This window comes from Hemiscyllium ocellatum, chromosome 20 (genome assembly GCF_020745735.1).
Source record: "Hemiscyllium ocellatum isolate sHemOce1 chromosome 20, sHemOce1.pat.X.cur, whole genome shotgun sequence".
NCBI lineage: Eukaryota > Metazoa > Chordata > Chondrichthyes > Orectolobiformes > Hemiscylliidae > Hemiscyllium > Hemiscyllium ocellatum.
Window position 1 is genome coordinate 52,856,220 of NC_083420.1, and position 20,369 is coordinate 52,876,588.

The window sequence follows — 20,369 nt, forward strand, 5'->3', positions numbered from 1 at the left end:
CGTAGTGTTAGGTAAGGGGTATATGTAGGGGTATGGGTGGGTTGCGCTTCGGCGGGTCGGTGTGGACTTGTTGGGCCGAAGGGCCTGTTTCCACACTGTAAGTAATCTAATCTTATCTAAAAAAAACTTAATTTTACATCCTTGAGAGGCTTGCATGGCCAAATTCTGCCCCTACAACCCATGGGCACCATAAATAGTCTGACACACCAACCACGAATCATTTCTCAAGAGCTAGCTCACAAACTCTTTGCTTTTCCAAAGTTTGTCTTCTCATTGAATGGGTGAAATGGTTACTGTGTGCAAAAAACAAACAGGAAAATTCTGCATAGTGTTGAAGATAAATGTCAATAGGTAGGAAGTCAAAAAGTCTCAGACGCACTACTTGTTGAACGTAAAAGTTAACGTTCACCTTCACCTTATTTTAAATGTATCAGCACCACCGCCACAGTTAAGCAATAAGGATTCATGATGGATATCAGCGACAACTGATATCTATCGGCAAAACAGCTGTTCTCTTTTCACTTCATTACCACATCAAAGATCTAATGCTTTCTGTTCTCAGACTAATTGAAGCAGCATTAGACCTTGCAGGTGGGATAAAATGATGTGATTTTTCTGCTGACCTTTTCCATTCCCTTAGCTCTGTGAGTGGAGATCCATGTTGTTTCGAGAAATAATCAGCAGAGCATTCACACACCAACTCGCAAACAGATGCCAACTTCCACTTCCAAGCTCGAATGTGCGGAATTTTCCCGCGCACGTGTTCCCTTGCAAAAAAAGTGAGCAAATTTTTGCTGTAATTTACTAATAAAATATTAGAGCTCAGTGAAGCATTCATAAGTTATTGTTGGATTCATAGTTTTCTAATTCCACTGTGAAAGACATTTGATCAGTCACAGACACTGGCACACTTGAGAATTTCACATATAAAATACTGCCTGAATCCAGTTAATATGGAATGATGCATGGAGTCATGCAGCACAGAAACAGGCCCTTCAGTCCAACTCATCCATACTGGTCAAGTTTCCCAACCTGAACTAGTGCCATTCACCTGGTCTATATCCCTCCAAACCTTTCTTATTCATGTATCTATCCAAATGTGTTTTACAATTTCTAACTGTACTGTCATCTATCACTTCCTCTGGCAGCTTGTTCCACTTACAAACCACCCCCTATTTGAAAACGTTGCCCCTCAGGTCCCTATTAAATCTTCCTCCTCTAATCTTAAAATTAAACCCTCTGGTTTTGAACTCACCTATCCTGGGGAAAGGGCCTTGCTATTCACCTTATTATCTATTAGTTAGGAGGAGAAAGTGAGGTCTGCAGATGCTGGAGATCAGAGCTGAAAATGTGTTGCTGGAAAAGCGCAGCAGGTCAGGCAGCATCCAAGGAACAGGAAATTCGACGTTTCGGGCATAAGCCCTTCCTGATGAAGGGCTTATGCCCAAAACATCGAATTATCTATTAGTTAGCCCATTTTGACTGCATTTATTATTGCATATCAAGGCAAGGATATTGGTCCTCATGAAACAAAAGCTGTTGAGGTACATTTTAGTTCTTGCTGGTTGGGGATTAACTGCCTGTTGTATACCCCACCCCAATGAAAAGGAATTGGAATTGGTTATAATGAGTGACCAAACTGCTACTGCTGTTTCTCCTGCTGCTGTAAAGAAAGATTTCCATTCTCATTTCAGGCACTTGGTTCCAGCACCACATTGCTGGGCGGCATGTTGGCTCAGTGGTTAGCATCATGGTGCCAGGGACCCGTTCGATTCGAGCCTCTGGCAACTGTCTGTTTGCACATTCTCCGTGTGGCTGCATGGATTTCCTCCCACAATCCAAAGATGTGCAGGTTAGGTAAATTGGCCTCGCTAAGTTGCCCATAGTGTTCAGGGATGAGTAGATTAGGTGCATCAGTCAGGAGGAAAGATAGGGGAATGGTTCTGGGTGGGTTAATCTTTGGAGGGCTGGTATGGACTTGTTGGGCTAAATGGCCTGTTTCCACACTGTAAAGATTCTATGATTGGGTTGGAGGTAACAGCAACTCCCTCATCCCCTGCCAGCTCAGCAATAGTACAGAAAACTTACTGCATCAAAGCAACCATTCTTTCTGTTACATCAACCATCCTTTGCCCTCTGGTCCCTGGAGTGTCAGAGGCTGAGGGGTGACCTGATAGAAGTTTATAAAGTCATGAAGGACATGGACAGGGTGAATAGTCAAGGTCTTTTCCCCAGGGTAGGGGAGTCCAAAACTAGAAGGCATCAGTTTAAGGCTAAAGGGGAAAACTAAGGCCAGACAGCATATTGGAGAGTGGAAAAATCAGATGCTTCACCAGAATTGGGAAAGTTAGAAATGTGATTGGTTAATGTGGGTGAAATATCGGAAGTGGGAAAAGAAACAGAAAGGTTTGAGATAGTGTGAAAGGCAGGAGACAATGAACATTTTGAGAAGATTTGTAGCTCAGGTTGAGATTCTGGATGTAAGTTTGCTTGCTGAGCTGTTTTCAAATGTTTCATCACCATACTAGGTAACATCATCAGTGAGCCTCTGAATGAAGAACTGGTGGAATGGCCCACTTTCTATTTATGTGTTTAGGTTTCCTTAGGTTGGTGACATCATTTCCTGTGGTGATGCAATTTCCTGTTCTTTTTCTCAGGGGATGGTAATTGGGATCCAAGTCAATGTGTTTGTTGATAGAGTTCCGGATAGAATGCCATGCTTCTAGGAATTCTTGTGTGGGTCTCTGCTTGGCTTGTTCTAGGATGGATGTGTTGTCCCAGTCGCAGTGGTGACTTTCCTCATCCGTACATAAGGATACTAGTGATAGAGGGTGTTTTGTTTGTGGCTATTTGATATTCATGTATCCTGGTGGCTAGTTTTCTGTCTGTTTGTCCAATTGAAAATGTCAAAAGTGGTGGAAGACCCAAAAGGGGGTGGGATTAGGACAAGTGAACAAAAAGAAATATCCAAAGGAAGGACAAATGGCCAACTGTTGTTCTTGGATGGAAACATCAAAAAGGAAATAAAACAGGGGAGCAAAGATTCCCTGGAGGCTGAGGGGTGACCTTATAGAGATTTATACAATCACGAGGGGCACGGATAGGGTGATTAAACAAGGTCTATTCTCTCGGGTGGGGGAGTCCAGAATTAGAGGACATAGGTTTAGGGTGAGAGGGGAAAGATTTAAAAGGGACCTAAGGGGCAACTTTTTCACACAGAGGGTATAGAATGAGCTGCCAGGGGAATTGTGGAGGCTGGTGCAATTACAACATTTAAAAGGCATCTGGATGGGTATACGAACAGGAAGGGTTTAGGGGGATATGGGCCAGGTGCTGGCAAATAGGACTGGATTAATTTAGGATATCTAGACAGCACAGATGAGTTGGACCGAAGGGTCTGTTTCCATGTTGTATGACACTATGACTCTAGTTGCGGGAATATAATACATTAGAAAAGAAACCAGGTGACTTATAGATTCCTCTTGAAAACAAAGAGCGCAGGTATGACTGTCCAAATGCTGTCCAGCTGGAACGCTAAAGCTTCAGTGATGAGACACATTCTTGACCAAGTGGGGTTGATAGAACCTTGAGATCAATAATGGTGTTGAGATTCCTGCCCTGCAGCTGCTGGTGCCATTTTGTAGTGTCTGGTATTAAGATTGGGTCATGGATTTCAAATATTTCCATTGAACCCCCCATGTCAGGATGGGCATATCTTGGGCATGTCAGGATAGGCATATCCTGGGCGACCTGGGGAGGGCTTTGTTGAAGAGGCTGAATTGTTCAGGCCAGTTGCGGCCATAACTGACAGGATCTCACCAAGCAATTGACCTTCATCATAAAACTGTCCCCATCAGAACTTGTCCAAGTTAAAATACAGGTCAGCACCTCCTGTTCTTCCTAACCTGAGATATGCGATGGTTCACAACTTAACTGCACTGCACACTCTGAATAAAGTGAGTTCAATGCATGTGCTGACAGTCCCATTGGTGTACTGACTAGTGGGTATCTCTGCCAAGTTTAACATGAAATACAAACTTCAACATACCCTTGTACACTCACAGTTGTGAGATGTTTTTGTGGTGAACAAAACTGCTGTTTGCTTTGAAGTATAGTGTAGAACTGGAGCCAATGTTCTAACAACAGCCTGTCACAAAGGAAAGAAATTGTACAATTTAATAATAAAAAGTAACATTTCTCAACAGGAGGGAATAGAACAGTGCATTGGCTCCCACCCCTCGACTCTTTCAGCTCATCCCATCAAGCATCAGCTAGCTAGTTCGTGACCCACTGGCTGTAAAGAGGCCAATATTAAGTGCAAACATGGTCTCTGCACCCAAACAGGGGTCTAGGTTGAGACAACATATCAATGAGACAACAGTTGAACGCTGCAGACTTTCAAAGCTCTCTGCTCACAGAATCCAACTTCATTTTTTATAGAAGGCTCCCAATGATTTTCATAATGCGTACACACACTGCCACACAATGCAGATACAGACAAAACTTGAAAGGATTCAGAAAAAATTTGTAAGGATGTTGCCGGGATTGGAGGGTTTGAGCTATAGGGAGAGGCTGAATAGGCTGGTGCTGTTTTCCCTGGAGCATCGGAGGCTGAGGGGTGACCTTATAGAGGTTTATAAAGTCATGAGGGGCATGGATAGAATAAATAGACAAAGTCTTCTCCCTGAAGTGGAGGAGTCCAGAACTAGAGGACATAGTTTTAGGGTGAGAGGGTGACAGATTTAAAAGGGAGCTAAGGGGAAACATTTTCACGCAGAGAGTGGTACATGTTTGGAATGAGCTACCAGAGGAAGTGGTGGAGGCTGGCACAATTACAACATTTAAAAGGCATCTGGATGGGTATATGAATAAGAAGAGTTTAGAGGGATATAGGCCAAATGCTGGCAATTGGGACTCGATTAATTTAGGATATCTGGTTGGTATGAACGAGTTGGACCGAAGGGTCTGTTTCTGTGCTGTACATCTCTATGACTTTGTGAGTTACATGGTTCACTTTAATAAGGTGCTGCCTTGTTTCAGTCTGTCTGCTAGCCCACAGCCTTTTTTAATTTCAAAAATATACTGCATATACATACGTAGTCACTGAAGCAGTTCCGTCTGTACTGTAGTATATGAAGAAGCAAACAGATATTGGAGTGTGACTCCATCCGGCAAACAAACCATAGACATCTCTTACTTGTACAAGACCATATTTATGTATGTTTAAGGCACCCGGAGAGTCCAGTACCTGAATGGACCCCCATTTAACTTCATCAGGAAGACCTCAGATGGTGGTATTTCCGCTCAGTGCCTTGGCAGCAGCATTAGTATGTCCCTCAGCACACACTCCTGGACCTTGGAATGTGCGAATCTGCAACTCTCAGTCGGGGTTGACTCCTTCCTCTGGAAGACTAACATGTAGTCAACATGGTGACAGAGAATTCTGGGGGACATTCCAGCTTTTATCATTGGATCTGTGAGTTCATAAAATCACAGAACCCCTACAGTGTGGAAACAGGTCATTTGGCCCAACAAGTCCACACTGACCCTCCAAAGAGTGTCCCACCCAGATCCATTTTCCTTACCCCTATTACTCTACATTTTCCCCCAACAAGTGCACCTAGCCGACACATCCCTGAATATTATGGGAAATTTAGCATGGCCAATCCACCTAACTTGCACATCTTTGGACTGTGGGAGGAAACCCACACAGACACAGGGAGAAGGTGCAAACTCCACACAGTCACCTGAGGCTGGAATTGAACCCGGGTCCCTGGCGCTGTGAGGCAGAAGTGCTAAGCACTGAGACACCGTGCCACCCCAAATTCTATTAATAAAGTGAGTGATGGTCAGGGATGAGAGATGAAATTAAGGGGGTGAGGTGGAGGGGTATAATTAAGGGATCAAGGTGGAGGGAGTGAGGCAGATAGGGTGTTGTGCAGAGGGTGAGGTGGAGGAAGTGCAGTGAAGAGGTGAGGCAGAGGGAGTGAGGTGGATGGAGTTAATGAGTCAATGTCAGAGTGTATCCCTGGGTAGTGCATCTCTGTGAGGTGGAAATAGCCTGGATCATTTAAACGGTGAATGTGAGCGCTGGATGGAGTCTGTTGGGGACTGTATGGAAATTCTTGCAAACAGTTGTCGATATAAATACAGTGAAACTGTCATCTACCTATTCGATATGCAGTAAGAGATCAAGGCTATTTGCTCATGGAACCTGACAAAAAAGTTGGCAAGAGCTATGCCTAAAGGTGACACCATCTAGCAACACGTTGTGTCGTTAAAACTGGACTCAATTGCTGAATTCATAAGTTCAATGATTGACACAATGGTGCACAATGGTTTCTCTAGGCTTTCTCGAGAGATACTTTGGTGAATAGTCTAACAATGTCGGGTGAGCATATGGATGCAACATTGCCATTGATATGCTTCTCCTGGATGTTCCTCACGAAAGTGAAGGAATCCTTGACTGTTTATGTGGAAAACACGCTCAAAACAGGTCGTGGTAAATCACCCAACCATTCGGTCAATTCATGTTGTGCAGTGTTGGTAAAAGATAGGACATGAAGGGTCATTACTTTTGTATGTCTCAGCAAACCAAACATTGAAACACAGTGAGGAGACGTCAGAGGAAAGTTCTTTACGCAGAGAGTTGTGAATGCATGGTGGAAGCCAGCTGTGGTGGTGGAAGCAGAGTCATTAGGGACATTTAAGCGATTGCTGGACATGCACATGGACAGCAGTGAGTTGAGGGGTGCGTGGGTTAAATTATTTTATTTTGCATTAGAATTAATGCTCGGCACAACATCATGGGCCAAAGGGCCTGTCCTGTGCTGTACTTTTCTATGTTCTATGTCTTACACGTGAAATCTGGGTAGGTCACTCAGAATCTCACAGTTTGCATGCACTCGATTAGCCAGGCATCTAGGATCAGCATTTCTGATAGACGTTGGTTTGTGATGGGATAGCTAGGAGTAGAGGCATGTGAATTCAGCAAATATCCCTTCTCATTTGATGTGGGACCATAGCATATTCAAAATTGAAACCATGCACAAGAACAAACTCCTCGCTTTCCGATGGTATAGGTTCAGAGAGTTTGTTATGTGTTTATTTGCGTTGCCAAACCACTTCTGTTTAAGTGAAATTGTGGTGTGGGCATATTTCAAGCGGGTGCTGTTTATAGTGCTGTCATCTACTAAGGCACTACAGCAACACAAACAGATCAAACTAAAAACTGAAATCGAGTTGTGAACCCCAGACCAAGCAACATAAGGCACGGCATAAAATAATTCACGACAAGCAAGGTACTGACCATGCCACCAGGCCAACTCTAAACACAGTGCAAAGGCATAGTGGTAGAGTCCCCACCTCAGAGGTTCAAGCTTCCCCTGCTCCAGAGGTGAATAACATTACTGAAGAGGCTGATGGGGAAAATACCTCGAACATTAGATATGATTCTGCTATTGTGTACCATGTCCCAAACTATCCTGGTGTATTAGGTATCGTACCGACAACTGGTTTAAGACAGTCAGACTGGCTTGTAGTGTGGCACGTTACATGAATTAGAAGCAACGTACCTGCCACCCAGGTAAATAGTGCTGTGAAGAAGGCATATGGTGTACTTGGCTTTTATTGGTAGAGGAATTGAGTTCCGGAGTCCTGAGGTCATGTTGCAGTTGTATAAGACTCTGGTGCGGCCGCATCTGGAGTCTTACGTGCAGTTTTGGTTGCCATACTATAGGAAGGATGTGGAGGCACTGGAACGGGTGCAGAGGAGGTTTACCAGGATATTGCCTGGTATGGTAGGAAGATCGTATGAGGAAAGGCTGAGGCACTTGGGGCTGTTTTCATTGGAGAAAAGAAGGTTTGGGGTGACTCGATAGAGGTGTACAAGATGATTAGGGGTTTAGATAGGGTTGACCATGAGAATCTTTTTCCACGTATGGAGTCAGATATTATGAGGGGGCATAGCTTTAAATTAAGGGGTGGTAGGTAAAGGACAGATGTTAGGGGTAGATTCTTTACTCATCGAGTCATGAGTTCATGGAATGCCCTGCCAGTAACAGTGGTGGACTCTCCCTCTTTATGGGCATTTAAACGGGCATTGGATAGGCATATGGAGGAAAGTGGGCTAGTGTAGGTTAGGTGGGCTTGGATCGGCGCAACATCGAGGGCCGAAGGGCCTGTTCTGCCCTGTATTTTTCTATGTTCTATGTTCTATGTAAGTTAATTACACCACTAGGCCCTATTCCTTGCAGGCAGAAAATACAGGTGCACGCATTGTGTTTGTCCTAGTTGAACAAAACAGGTAACAGCCATTCACTGGTTTATTCCTCAGTGCAATGCCCTGACCAGTCAGAGTCAACCTGCCTGGTTTAAATTTAAATGCAGTTCAACAGTTAACTGTCGGTCATCGTCGAACTTGCTAATCAGCATGCTCTTGTCATACACTTAAAAATGTTGTGCTCCAAACATTGCTATTCCTGTGAATCGTCCTGATGAGAGCAGGACAAATAGCTTCTATTTTTTTTTCAGCAATATTCCTCCAGGCTTAAACAATGAAAATTCAGTGAATTCACTTCCAGAAAACATAGCATTTGAAATGGAAACATGAATAACAGTTGATTAGCAGTGCTTCTGCTCTGAAATTTGTTTAAAAGATAAAAACAGTTTTTTTTATTGGATTAGATTAGATTCCCATAGTATGGAAACAGGCCATTTGGCCCAACAAGTCCACACTGACCCTCCAAAGAGTAACCCACCCAGACCCATTCCCTACCCTGTTATTCTACATCTACGCCCAACTAATGCACCTAATCTACACATCCCTGAACACTACAGGCAATTTAGCTTGGCCAATCCTCCTGACCTGCACATCTTTGGACTGTGGGAGGAAACCGGAGCACCCGAATGAAACCCACACAGACAGTCACCCGAGGCTGGAATTGAACCCAGTCCCTGACGCTGTGAGGCTGTACCTAGGAGAGTTTTATATTTACATAGTTAGTCACTCACAGTAGAATTTCCAATCTACTTACAGGACAACTGAGCCATGGAGAGATTCAACACAATGCCTCTGCTGGTGGATGAGGCAGAGGGACTATTGTACAAGCTCAACATATCAGGTGTCAGAGGAGACATCGGAAAAATGGGGCTTTCTTCAGATAGATTGTGGCAGTTTACAATCAACTTTTACTTTTTCTCGTCTGCCTACTTACTGAAGGGCGGGCAGATTTTACAAAAGCTCTAGTCCCAGGTGGCACACATTATGCAGTGCACCAGACTGAAAAAGTATTTGCAACCCAGTGTGCTAGTTAATACAGTCCACTGAAGTCCTGAAAAACCTCCACAGCAATTAGGTTCAGTGGAAAGAAGTAAAAAAGATCAGCACCTGTACTTCGAGATGACAGCTGGAACTCTCCACTAATGAAATGAAACATTTTTACAACAGGACTGAGTTTCCATTTAAATTTGTTCAACTCTATTCATTGATTTTTGATTTAAATGTTTATTAAATTTATGGCGGCTTTAAAACTGTTTGCAGTTGTATTAATCACCTTGCATAAGAATAAGGGAAATCATTCATCCTCAGAGAATCAGTTTTGTACATGTGTCTGTTCTCATTTACATGTTCACATTCGCTAGTCGCGAACAGGATTTTGTGTCTGTAGCAATTTGTGGACATTAGGGCGAGGATCAATTTCCAGAACTCGCATCAATCAGTCCGAACGCTCCCATTCCATTATTTTGTCAATCTTCATTTTTTGAGGAAGATATAATTCCGCCTTCCTTCCCTTGTGTCTGAGATTGGGTTGACTCATAGGATCATACAGCATGGAAACAGGCCCTTCGGTCCAACTCGTCCATACCAACCAGGTTTCCCAAGCTAAACTAGTCCCACTTGCTGAATTTGACCTTTAAAACGTTCCTATCCATATACCCGTCTAATTGTCTTTTAAATGTTATAACTGTACCTATCACTTCCTCTGGCAGTTCGTTCCAAACACAAATGACTCTCTGTATAAAAATGTTGCCCCCATCCCCCAATGTCCTTTTTAAATCTTTCTCCTCTCACCTCAAAAATATGCCTCCTCGTTTTGAACTCCCCCACTCTAGGGAAAAGACTTTAGCTATTCACCCTATCCAAGCCCCTCATGATTTTACAAACCTCAATGAGGTCACCCCCCCAAACATCTGACGTCCCAGCCTATCCAGCCTCCTTATAACTCAAATCCTCCCGTCCCAGGAAGGTAACATTGTGGTAAATCTTTCCTGCACTCTCTTCAATTTAATAACATCTTTTCTTTAGCAGGGCAACCAGAACTGTACAGAATACTCCAAAAGTGGCCTCACATGCACAACTGCAACATAACAATCCAATTCTTATGTTTGCAAAGTGATACTGAATAGGAATGGATTGAATCTGCAAGCTTTGTGAATGGGTTGGAAGAAACAATTCTGGAGATATTGATAGAACATTCCATGTAGCAGGTTAATTGCCAACTCCTTGGCATTAAAGCTCCGTTTGCTCACTGCTTGAAACACAACAAAACACTCACAATGATGTCTGAATGTAGTAGCCCAAATAACAAGTGAAGGACTGACCTGTAAACCAATTAATTAAAGCTTAATTAATCAGTTCATGGGTCATCCCTTCATTTGGTTTTCAGCTGTCGATACTTTACTCATACTGTTTGTACTGACCTGTCAACGTTCTTAATTACCTGGAATTATCTTGCCATCATTTCTCTGCTTAAATATTCCGTGCCTGTGCACTTCCCCTGACGAAGGAGGAGCACTGTGAAAGCTTGTGATTTCAAATAAACCTGTTGGACTATAACATGGTGTCATGTGACTTCCAACTTTGACCACCCCAGTCCAACACCAGCACCTCCTCATTGTGGCTGCATGAATGAGATGGATGGTAGGGTTAATATAAGAGCTGAATGAAGAGTAGCCCGCGCCCGAGTTGGCAGGATATGGATGTCCCGGTATCTCCATGGGAACAGTCCCCCTCTCCTCCGGTGCAAGGCAGGATTCTCTTCACACTGGGGCTGAGGAGTCTAATGGCAGGCATGTCGTCCATCCACATGGGATCTCTCTGCCATGTTTTGGACTGTTTTCTCCTGTCAGAGATCAATTGAGTGAGAGGAGAGTGGGTTAACAAAGCTGTTGGTGCTAGTGCAGTTGGTTGAAAGCTGGTGAGGCATTCCACGGGGTAGGCAGCACAGAGGGCATGGTGTTAATGGTGTGCAAGGTTTGAGGGGGGTTGGGGGTGACAATAAGTGAGGGAAGATGGCACGGACCACAGTCAGAATGGCAGAGCTTGAGCCCTGGTAGGAGATAAGTGCAGTATCAGAGACTGGGTGCAGGGCATTGAAGCATCCAATTGTTCTTGATCATAGTGAATGACACAGCAGGCTTGATGGGCTGAATGGCCTATTCCAGTGAATATTTTCTTACTTCTGAATGGGAGGCAACAGAGAGAAGAGTGAGGCATGGAGATTTGCTCTGAGGAGATCACTGACCTTCTCATAGCACCTTCTCATCGCTCTACTGCATGGAGTTGGCACTGGCCTGGGTGGTGAACCCAGTCCAGGGTCAGGTGGCACGGCCGCCACTGCTGTACCTCCAGGAGGAGGTCAGCTCTCCTCTGCAACCTACCCCATCCATGATCAGGAGAATCGCTATGCCATCTTTCCCTTCTCTGATGTCAGTGATGGGGGAGGGCAGCTACAGATTGCCAGTGTTTATCTCAGTGCCAAGCAGTTTTTTAAAGACACAAGGGGGCATTGGTCTTTCAGTGGTATCTGTAAGTCAGTCCAGGCTGAAACAGTACCGGTATTGTACGTGAAGGATGAGGGGTGAGACAGGTTGTTAATGAGATGGGCTCACTAAGATGCAATGAGAATTCTCGTTAGGTTTCATAGTGAAAAACAAACCTTCAGAAAACATCTCAGCCTAATGTAATATTCATTACTGCAAAAGAAAGACTAAAGGCACAAAAGGAGATTCATCAATACAAGAAATCACCAAAACAACAGCAGGAGCAGTGAAAACACTGAGTGTTTAAAGATTATATTGATGTTAATGATGCAAAAATTAATATCTCAATGTTTACAGTAAATATCATCCCCTCCTAGTTCATCTACTGAACAATGTCGTTGACCCATTGAATTAAAGATTAATTATGATTAATATCATATTTTCAGTATTGAACACTGCCTTTTCATCTGAGGAAGGAGTTGTGTTAAGGTGTTCTGTTATCCATGGTGGTATAAAGGGAGTGGGTGGCACCAATGGTTAATGTTAGAGCACTGAGAGTGGTAGGAGAATGGGAGAGGTTTTATACAGCTGCAAATGTGTTGCTGGTCAAAGCACAGCAGGTTAGGCAGCATCTCAGGAATAGAGAATTCGACGTTTCGAGCATAAGCCCTTCATCAGGAATAAGAGAGAGAGAGCCAAGCAGGCTGAGATAAAAGGTAGGGAGGAGGGACTAGGGGGAGGGGCGATGGAGGTGGGATAGGTGGAAGGAGGTCAAGGAGGAGGTGTAGTCCAGGTAGCTGTGGGAGTCAGTCGGTTTATAATAGATGTCTGTGTTGAGTCGGTCGCCCGAGATAGAAATGGAAAGGTCTAGGAAGGGGAGGGAGGAGTCTGAGACAGTCCAGGTGAATTTCAGGTCGGGATGGAAGGTGTTAGTAAAGTTGATGAACTATTCAACCTCCTCGTGGGAGCACGAGGCAGCGCCGATACAGTCATCGATGTAGCGGAGGAAAAGGTGGGGGGTGGTGCCAGTGTAGTTGCGGAAGATGGACTGTTCCACATATCCTACGAAGAGGCAGGCATAGCTGGGGCCCATGCGGGTGCCCATGGCAACTCCTTTAGTTTGGAGGAAGTGGGAGGATTGAAAAGAGAAGTTATTCAGGGTGAGGACCAGTTCAGTCAGTCGAAGGAGGGTGTCAGTGGAAGGGTACTGGTTGGTGCGGCGGGAAAGGAAGAAGCGGAGGGCTTTGAGTCCTTCGTGATGGGGGATGGAGGTGTACAGGGACTGGATGTCCATAGTGAAAATAAGGCGTTGGGGACCGGGGAAGCGAAAATCCTGGAGGAGGTGGAGGGCGTGGGTGGTGTCCCGAACGTAGGTGGGGAGTTCTTGGACTAAAGGGGACAGGACCGTGTCGAGGTATTGGGAGATGAGTTCGGTGGGGCAGGAGCAGGCTGAGACAATGGGTCGGCCGGGGCAGGCAGGTTTGTGGATTTTGGGCAGGAGGTAGAAACGGGCGGTGCGGGGTTGTGGGACTATGAGGTTGGAGGCGGTGGATGGGAGATCCCCTGAGGTGATGAGGTCCTGGATGGTCTGGGAGATGATGGTTTGGTGGTGGGAGGTGGGGTCGTGGTCAAGGGGGCGATAAGAGGAGGCGTCCGCGAGCTGGCGTTTGGCTTCAGCGGTGTACAGGTCAGTGCGCCAAACTACCACCGCGCCTCCCTTGTCTGCGGGTTTGATGGTGAGGTTGGGATTGGAGCGGAGGGAGTGGAGGGCTGCACGTTCTGAGGGTGAGAGGTTGGAGTGGGTGAGAGGGGTGGACAGGTTGAGTCGGTTGATGTCACGGCGGCAGTTGGCTATAAAGAGGTCGAGGGCGGGTAGGAGGCCAGCACGGGGTGTCCAGGTGGATGGGGTGTGTTGGAGGCGGGAGAAGGGGTCGTCAGAGGGTGGACGGGAGTCTTGGTTGTGAAAGTAGGCACGGAGGCGAAGGCGGCGGAAGAATTGTTCAATATCTCGCCGCGTGTTGAACTCATTAATCCGAGGGCGTAGGGGAATGAAGGTGAGGCCCCTGCTGAGGACTGATGGCACGCCTGTAATCCGGCGACTCGGAGGCTAAGGCTATCGGATTGCTTGAGACCAGGAGTTCTGGGCTGCTGCGGACTATGCCGATCAGGTGTCCTCACTAAGCTGGGCATCGATATGGTGTCCCCGGAGGAATCCGGGATCACCAGGTCGGGTAAAGAGGGGTGAATCGGCCCAGGTCGGAAACGGAGCAGGTCAAAGCCCCCGTGCCCATCAGTAGTCGGATCGCGCCTGTGAATAGACGTTGCAGTGCAGCCTGGTTAACACAGTGAAACATAGTCTTTTCTCAAAACTACACTTGACATTTGCCGGGCGTGGTGGCGCGCGCCTGTAATCCGGCGACTCGGAGGCTAAGGCTATCGGATTGCTTGAGACCAGGAGTTCTGGGCTGCTGCGGACTATGCCGATCAGGTGTCCTCACTAAGCTGGGCATCGATATGGTGTCCCCGGAGGAATCCGGGATCACCAGGTCGGGTAAAGAGGGGTGAATCGGCCCAGGTCGGAAACGGAGCAGGTCAAAGCCCCCGTGCCCATCAGTAGTCGGATCGCGCCTGTGAATAGACGTTGCAGTGCAGCCTGGTTAACACAGTGAAACATAGTCTTTTCTCAAAACTACACTTGACATTTCTGTCTCAGACTCCTCCCTCCCCTTCCTAGCTGTCTCAGACTCCTCCCTCCCCTTCCTAGCTGTCTCAGACTCCTCCCTCCCCTTCCTAGACCTTTCCATTTCTATCTCGGGCGACCGACTCAACACAGACATCTATTATAAACCGACTGACTCCCACAGCTACCTGGACTACACCTCCTCCCACCCTGCCCCCTGTAAAAACGCCATCCCATATTCCCAATTCCTTCGTCTCCGCCGCATCTGCTCCCAGGAGGACCAATTCCAACACCGCACAGCCCAGATGGCCTCCTTCTTCAAGGACCGCAGATTCCCCCCAGACGTGATCGACGATGCCCTCCACCGCATCTCCTCCACTTCCCGCTCCTCCGCCCTTGAGCCCCGCTCCTCCAACCGCCACCAAGACAGAACCCCACTGGTTCTCACCTACCACCCCACCAACCTGCACATACAACGTATCATCCGCCGCCATTTCCGCCACCTCCAAACGGACCCCACCACCAAGGATATATTTCCCTCCCCTCCCCTATCAGCGTTCCGCAAGGACCACTCCCTTCGTGACTCCCTTGTCAGATCCACACCCCCCACCAACCCAACCTCCACCCCCGGCACCTTCCCCTGCGACCGCAGGAAATGTAAAACTTGCACCCACACCTCCACACTCACTTCCCTCCAAGGCCCCAAGGGATCCTTCCATATCCGCCACAAGTTCACCTGTACCTCCACACACATCATCTATTGCATCCGCTGCACCCAATGTGGCCTCCTCTATATTGGTGAGACAGGCCGCTTACTTGCGGAACGCTTCAGAGAACACCTCTGGGCCGCCCGAACCAACCAACCCAATCACCCCGTGGCTCAACACTTTAACTCCCCCTCCCACTCCACCGAGGACATGCAAGTCCTTGGACTCCTCCACCGGCAGAACACAACTACACGACGGCTGGAGGAGGAGCGCCTCATCTTCCGCCTGGGAACCCTCCAACCACAAGGTATGAATTCAGATTTCTCCAGCTTCCTCATTTCCCCTCCCCCCACCTTGTCTCAGTCGGTTCCCTCAACTCAGCACCGCCCTCCTAACCTGCAATCCTCTTCCTGACCTCTCCGCCCCCACCCCACTCCGGCCTATCACCCTCACCTTGACCTCCTTCCACCTATCCCACCTCCATCGCCCCTCCCCCTAGTCCCTCCTCCCTACCTTTTATCTCAGCCTGCTTGGCTCTCTCTCTCTTATTCCTGATGAAGGGCTTATGCTCGAAACGTCGAATTCTCTATTCCTGAGATGCTGCCTAACCTGCTGTGCTTTGACCAGCAACACATTTGCAGCTGTGATCTCCAGCATCTGCAGACCTCATTTTTTACTCAGAGGTTTTATACAACACAATGTGGAGGCATTTGAAGGTAAGAATGAGAACCTCATGTTCAATGCATTGGGAATCAAGGAGTATGGTCAGTGCAGATCATTGACGGCTGGGGTGTGAGGGTGGAGTGGGGTTGGTACTGGACAGGATATAGGTGGCTGAGTTCGGACAAGTTGCAGTTTATGGAAGTTGAAAAATTGGGAGGTCAACAAAGAAAGCATCAGAGAAATCAATCCTTAAAGACGAGTGGAATAAATTGAACAACTGTGGATGCTGGAAATCAGAAACAAAAACAGAAAGTGCTGGAGAAACTCAGCAGGTCTGGAGGTGTTATATTGCTTTCGCTAAACAGAGGAGAGTCAGATAGGAGTGAGTCAAACATTTTAATATGGTGGGAAATAGGTTAACACCTATTAATATCTGGTCTGAGTAAACTAAAGTAACTCATCATATGCCTTTCTCTGCTGCTTTCTTATTCTGCTTCATTGGTATTAGAGATTATGGGTGCAATTTTAACTCAACTCATCAGACAGGGATCTCATGAGGTCGGGTAATGTGCTAACTTTATGCCCTGCCCAGTAGTGCTCTCATTCAACATCACTGGGAATTTAAATCTGCAGTAAGATGAGAGGGGGAAACAGGTTCCCAGCACGTGGATGAGGTTTAAGATTTACCTTGACCCTGGCTCAGAAATGGACATAATTAACAATTCATCAGTTCTCTAAACAAAAAATTACATTGGCTTTGAAATTAAAAACTTTGGGGGCTGGACTGTTACTGCAGGTAGCTTCAGTTACGAAATTTCAGACTTGGCAGAGCCTCTTCAGTCCCAGTGGTTAGTTAGGAGAAGGGAAAGTACGCTGGAAGCATGGTGGCCCAGTGGTTAGCATGGACTGGCTATGCTTTTAAAAAAAATGGCCTGAGTGTCCAGGGATATCCAGGCTGGGTGGTTTAATGTATAGTTGCAGCATTACAGAGATTGAGTGAGATGCTCTTTGGACGGTCAGTGTGGACTCATAGAGACATATAGCATGGAAACAGACTTGTTCAGTCCAACTCGTCCATGCCGACCAGATATCCTAATTTAATCTAGGCCCATATCACTCTGAACCCTTCCTATTTGTGTACCTATCCAGACACCTTTTAAATGTTGCATATGCACTGGCCTCCACCATTCCCTCTGGCAACTCATTCCATACACGCACAGCTCTCTGCATGAAAAAAAAATGCCCTTTAGGTACCTTTTAAATCTTTCCCCTCTCACTTTAAACCTATGCCCTCTAGCTCTGGACTCCACTACCCTGGGGAAAAAAAACCTGATGAGCTGAATAGCCTCTTTACACACTGTAAGGGTTCGACGAATTGTGGATTGAATCCAGTAATCCCAGAAGCAGAGTGCAAATGCAGGCTGGTTATAAGACTGACTTTGGCTTTCTGGGACATACACCCTACTATAGAAGTTGTTAGAACCTTTAGTCCTGATGGTTCTTTACAGCCCACTAGCCCCCATTCCAATATGTAACCCCCTCCCCCACACCCTTCCATGCTCCTGATATCCTCAATGCCACCTTCAATAGGCACTCATCCAGTATTCAACATGGGCAGACCCTGTCAGGAAAGGGATGAGATATGGACTGCTGACAGAATTCCCCAACGTGAGGGACATGGATAGTGTGATAATATTATGGCTTTCAGAGACGCACTTTTTCCTGTTTTTGTTTCAAGACAGATTTTAAGACAGAGGTGTCTATTTGAATCCAATAAACAATGAGACCTTGGGTTTTTTTTAAAGTTGGAATAATAGAAGCAGCCTGAATGGGTGGAATGAAGATCCCACAGAACCAGGATTTTTAGCTTTAGCTTGCTGCAATTCTGGGATTTTGAAGCTGGATGTGGAAACTTTTATTCCACTCTCTGTTACAGCTAAAAGCTGGCTGTCCCTTCCTGCTGCTAGAATTTCATGTAAGACAATCTATTTTACTGAATTTGCCTTTGCCAAGGGTGTGTTTATGGGATGTATATTGGAACAGTTAATTAGTAGTGGCACTTAATATATCTATTATTTTGATAAGCATTTTGATAGTTACAGTTAAGCCAATTCTTTTCTTTTTATTTTGTCTGTATTTTAATTCTCAAATGAATTACATCCGGAATGCAACACCTTACACTTAGCTTTTAAATTAGAAAATTTGGAGTCTAGATTATCTTCTGAATATATTTTAAAAGGGTTTGGTTTGATCCATAAAAACAGATACAGCCATTATTATTCTGACTGCTTTAAGTTTTGTTCCCTCAACCAACTGATGCATTACAATTTAAAACATTCACAATGGTTTACCAGTGGATCACATCAGTTTATGATTAGAACCATTTGATTCTTTAATTTACAGTAACAGTTGGTTTCGCCAGGATCACCTCTGGTGAGATCAAAGGATATTTTAAGACAAAACTCAATGAAAGCCTTTCTCCAGTAAATGCGTTGAAATGCTGAAAACGTGAAAATAACCACTCACCACCCTCCTAGTTGCACTCTGAGTAGATACTAACTTCCCTCCAAGTTGCAATAGAAGACTTTTGATTAAGTCAAAACCAATCATTCTTCAACATTGGCCAACAGCTTGTCAATATCCAGCTGGTTAGGAGATAGAAACACAATATAAACAGTTGAACACTTAAAGCTGTGCAAATTTAAATGTTTTAAATATAGAATATTGGTTGCTATAATTTAATTTGGGCGCTTGATGTTTTGATATTGTTACCACTATATGTTTGATGCACTATCCAGTGAAAATATCATTATAGTTTTTTTTGTACAATGCTACCATCAAGTGGTTATTTATAGTATTGCTCCTAGTTTCATAATATTGACTGGAAGTTTGTAATAAGAGTTCTGTAATACTAAGGCCATCAGTGCTCAGTTTTTGGACTAATGATCGAGAAACAGTTAAAATCCCACTTTGGTAGCTGGGGAATCTAAATTCAATCAATTGGATATATCTGAAATAGAAAGCTAATCTCAGTAATGGTATCCAGGAACTTGTCTTCATTCAGTCCGGTCTATGTTGGATTCCAGTTGGCCCTTTACCTCTTAAATGCCTTCTGAAATGGCCTAGCGAGCTTCTCAGTCCCCAATCTGCTGTGAAGAAGGTGAATAATCAAACTGAAAAGATTGTACAAGATCAACCTAAATACTCAGCATGACAAATACACCATTCATCTTCGAAGTTCTCCTAACACTCCCAAGTTCAAGAGAGCTATTCTATTGATGTGTCCATCAACAGTCCAACACAGTCGTACTCCCAGATCATAGCATGCAGCTAATATCCCAGGCTTCACCATCAGCATCTCTGGGTAAGTCCTGGTCTTCTGGTAGGCTACGTTCAGCAGAGTTGGTTGGACAGTCTGCACTGCGTGATACCAAGAGCCTCCACACTGTGCAGCAAGTTAAATATTTATAAGGAAACTTCCTGTTGATTGCTACCATAAGGTGGTCACACAGTGTGGTCATGAAAAGAGTGCAGTATGTATAGAAGTTTGGAGAGAGTGGGAATTTGGCTCATAAGATAGTGTAGCTTTTTTGTTTCCACTACTTGTGCTATCTTGTGGCACTATTTCAAACCTTTGTCCAGTGTTCAATGCTTTGTGCAAGCCTATAAAACAAAACCTACAACAATCTACCACCTCCATTTAAGTCAGATGGGAAATTCGGTGGTGTGCCTGGAATTTGTGAACTGAGACCATCCAGGGAGAACAATAGGCATATCTCAGTCTCGAATAATAAAGAGTTTGTGTTCGGCTTCAGAAAAGAGTCCCCTGGCCATTTGGTCAATCATTCAAGGTTGCACGTTTTAAATCATTAGAAGTTTCAAGAGTTTTTTTTTCCCATTCAATTCACATTCAACAGATCATCTTCTGCCACTTTGGAAATCTCCAGCTTGAATTCACCAGCATCTTTCTCTTCCTTACAATTTCAACATTCCTGAAGGGTCCATCATTCCCTTCAAACTTCCCCTCCCCCCCCACACCCCAACTCAAATACAATGGCCCACTCCTCAATAATCCTACCCCCACCCCCCTTCCCATGGTAATTCCACACAGGTGCTGAAAGTGCAGCCTGTGCCATTTTAGCTCTTTCCTTTGGGCTGCCCAAGGCTTTAAGCACTCTTCTCAGGAAAACAAGAAGCTTTGTGTACATTTTGCAATGTATTAATGGTCTCCTCCACATGGTGAAAGTCAAACATAGATTACATGACCACTTTGCAGCCCACAAGTGTGACCCCAAGCTTCAGCAGCCTGTCACTTTAATTCTTCATTTTTGATTTCTTACATCGTCCAGTAACCAGGACAAGCATCTGCTTCTGCCCTTGATCAGGGGCAAACACTCTTCGATGGAAATGAAATGGCTTGTCTTGTTTTATTAAACATTTATTTACCTGTATCATTAACGTTACTTTTTTATCAAAAGCTTCAAACTGTTGCAATTGTGTCAAGTTTTTTAAATTCCCCACTTCTTTTCAGCCTTTCAGAGTCAGTATTGAATTCA